This window comes from Hydra vulgaris, chromosome 04 (assembly GCF_038396675.1).
Source record: "Hydra vulgaris chromosome 04, alternate assembly HydraT2T_AEP".
Lineage (NCBI taxonomy): Eukaryota > Metazoa > Cnidaria > Hydrozoa > Anthoathecata > Hydridae > Hydra > Hydra vulgaris.
In genome coordinates this window covers 34,413,105-34,417,042 of record NC_088923.1, presented here as the reverse complement: position 1 = coordinate 34,417,042, position 3,938 = coordinate 34,413,105, and positions in this window count along the sequence as shown.

Below are 3,938 nucleotides of genomic sequence, written 5' to 3'. Positions count from 1 at the left end.
ACCTTGTTGATCTCAGAATATTTTTTAATTATTGTGAAGAGCATCAGGTCACTTGCTGGAGCATCACTTGCAATTGGACAGGCAATCCATGCTGGTACATAGATATGAGCAGCAACGATACAAAATTCGTACAAGTTGTTCTGTTCTTTCATAGTCAGCTTGAATTCATTTCTTAAGAGGTATATCTTTATACAATAGATGACTTTAGCCATCCATCTAGCCATGTAATAAGCTCCCGGCATGCGAAAGCAATACTTCTTGGTGGCATAGTCTGATAACGGAAAACTTAAAATTAAAAGGTACAGCTCAATCATCTCTTTTTAGTCTTCTCTTGGTAAGTACGAAGAGTAATCTGGTAAGAAAGGCTGCAGAAAGCAGCCAGCCTCTAATCTAAGTTGCTGAAGCTGTGGTTCAGCAAGATGGGCGTCATCTAATGGAGCATAATTGGCTTTATTTATGCTTGGCTAACACTTCTGAAATTGTTCAAATAGAGCTATGTTGGGCTCACTGCTGGGTCCAAGCAAAACTGAGTATATTTTCCCAATAATTACTTTATGCATATGATGACGGTGACGGAAATTGATTAACTCCCCAAAAAGTTAACTCCAGGTTAAAACATTCCAACTCCCCGGTTAATCTATTTCGAAATAAATTAACCCCGGGAGTTAAATTATTTTAAAATATAGCGAAATGGATTAACCGGGAGCTTAAGTTTTTCTAACCCGAAACTTCTAAATAAATTAACCCCCTATAATACGCGTTTTAAATTTTTTATTATTTTTTTATTTTTTTTATTTTAGGTGCTCCCAGATGTCCTTACGGTCTTATCTCGGAGCACCGCGGGAGAGCATTTAACTAGAAGTTCACGCCTCCTTCCTTACCGATGTCGCTTATTGGGCTTGAGCCGGGATTGAACCCGGGACTTCTGGGTTCTAAACCAGAACTCTAAACACTGCGCCACGGCTGCTCAATAATTTAACTTATATTTATATCTACAAAATTGTGTAAGTATTTTATTTTAAAATTTTTTTAAAAATATATTTAGTATAATATATATTAAAATATATAATATATAAATATTTAGTGAGCGTTGAATAAAATTACTTTATAACTGTTTCTTTTTGACAAGCCTTTATATTATATATAAAAAGGAGATCAAAACAATAGTATTAGTTAGCCATTCCAGACGATTTTTTTATAATTTAAAAAAACATATTTAATTTATATCATCGTATAGTGCGGCCGTGGCGCAGTGGTTAGAGCGCTTGCTTTATAAGCAAGAGATCCAGGTTCGAAACGAGCCTTGGACATATTTTCACGTCACGGTAAGGAAGTTGGCGTGAACTTTCTGGTTAAATGCACATCCGCGGTGCTCTGTGACAAGACCGTAAGGTCTTCTTGGGGCACCTAAATAAAAGTATTAAAAATAAAAGTATAGAGCCTGACCAGACTTAAAATATGAGGGGTCATTCGACCTTTGAAGTTAAGCGGATCTAAAGTTATTGAATTTTTTGCAGTGTAAAAGTTGATGATTTTTTGACGAAAGGTGTTGGGCTTAAGTATGGAAAATATGCAGTGTTATGGCACCGAAAAAGAGAGTATTTTTTGATCATATTCACTTTTGAATAACTTTTGAACCGTTATTACATTTGACTTGAAATTTTTTATATTGATTCAACAATTATAAGAAAATAAAATACAAAAAATTTTTTTTTAATTCTGTCGGGATTGCCCAGAACTGTCTATTTTACAGACTGAGGGTTTTTACTTTTTACTTAGTTTTGGTGTCATTTTGACTCTTGAATGACTCTTGAACCGTTATTACATTTGACTTGAAATTTTCCATATTGATTCACCAACTATAAAAAAATAAAATACCAAAATATTTTTATTTAGTTCAGTCGGGATTGTCCAGATTTGTCTATTTTACAGACTGTGGGTTTTTACTTATTTAACTAGTTTTGGTGTCATATTAACTTTAGAATAACTTTTAAATCATTATTACATTTGACTTTAAATTTTCCATAGTGATCCAACAACTATAAGAAAATAAAATACCCCCAAAATTTTTTTGTTCAACTGACGAGATTTACTAGAAATGTGCGGCCGTGGCGCAGTGGTTAGAGCGTTTGCTTTATAAGCAGGAGATCCAGGTTCGAAACGAGCTCTGGACAAATTTTCGCGTCACGATAAGGAAGGAGGCATGAACTTCCTGGTTAAATGCACTTCCGCGGTGTTCAGTGACAAGACCGTAAGGACTTCTTGGGGCACCTGTAAAAAAAAAAAAAAAAAAAAAAAAAAATCATTTATTTTACAACTGAGGGTTTTCACTAATTTACTTAGTTTTAGAAAATAAAATTTGGGGTTATATTATAATAACACCATACAAATGTGCATAAAGGAACCATGGAATCCAAGTAGTACATCATTTTGAAATCATTGTATAATTTACAGACCGGTCAGTAAATTACTGCAAAAGGGCTGCACAAACCAACAGGGCCGACTTTATATATATTTTATATTTTTCAACCTTTATTAAATTTGATTCGAAATTTTTCATAATGGTCCCATTTTTATTCATCTGACAAGATTAACCAGAATCATCTATTTTACAGACTGATGGTTTTCACTTATTTACTTAGTTTTGGAAAATAAAATTGGGGGTTTTATTATAATTACACCATACAAATATGCATAAAGGAATCATGGAATCCAAATCATACATCATTTTGAAATTATTGTTTAATTTACAGACCGGTCAGTAAATTACTACAAAGGGGCATTAAAATCTGTCGAAATTATTCTGAATGCCATCAAAGACTAATTATTTTACTATTTTCTCTCTCCCGGATAATTTCTAAAATGTGACAACCGACCTTTGACTTCTGAGGCACAGATATAAATGTTTTACTTTTTTAATTATACTAATCGTATAATTTATTCTTAGTTTTTGTTCTAACTCTCCTTAAAGAAAAAATAAAATAAAGCTAAAGTACTTGAAGTTTTAAAATTCCAGTTAAGGTACAAATAAACAAATTTCTATTAATATATACTTATAGCAAAAACACTGACTTCAATTCTGTGTCATAACGATAAAAGCACTTAAATGTGCAGACGTTAAATTACCTACGTAATTTTTATAAAATAAATTAACTTAACTAATGTAACTAATACCTTTATTAGCTCTCTCTTGATTACCTAACGAAAATATATCTTAATTAAACTTACTTGATATAAAAATATAAAAATCTGTCGTACTAAGAATTTTAAGTTTATTTTTTTTATTTTTGACAATATAGTTTTAAGTAGGACCTTGTTACCTTTAATATTGATAACCAAACCATTATCACGACGTATATAGCGTGGATAACCATTATGAACTGCTACTGTGTTAGAATTAAATTCTTAAGGATAGTTTTTGCCGCACACCCGGCTTTCATGCAGCAGCATGAAAGTAGGGTGTGCGGCAAAAACTTGTAGCATGCAAGTTTTAACACCGTCATAATGATAACGATTACCAATCGGATTTGGTACTTCTATAGATATTAAATTATTGATATCATGTGCTGTTTCAAACTTATCATCATTTGCACAGTGAAGCAACATATGAACATGCGACAAACCACGCTTTTGAAGTTCAATAACTTGAACATGTGTTGCAACTTTCCTTAATACAGCATGCTTAAAAATGTCATTGAGAAGGTTATTAAGTTTGAGTTTAAATACTCGAGTAATCAAATCAGGTCTATCATTTGCTGTCTGACCTGGATATATTTTCTGTTATCTTGCGCCATTTTGGGTTGCAAGCAAAAGTAATAAAAATATTTGATTTAACATTTTAATTACAGCCATGGCGTCTTCAAAATTTTTTTTAAGGTTCTAGAACTTCCTAAATAAGTTAACGGCAAAATTAAGACATGCCCTGGTCTAACATTATG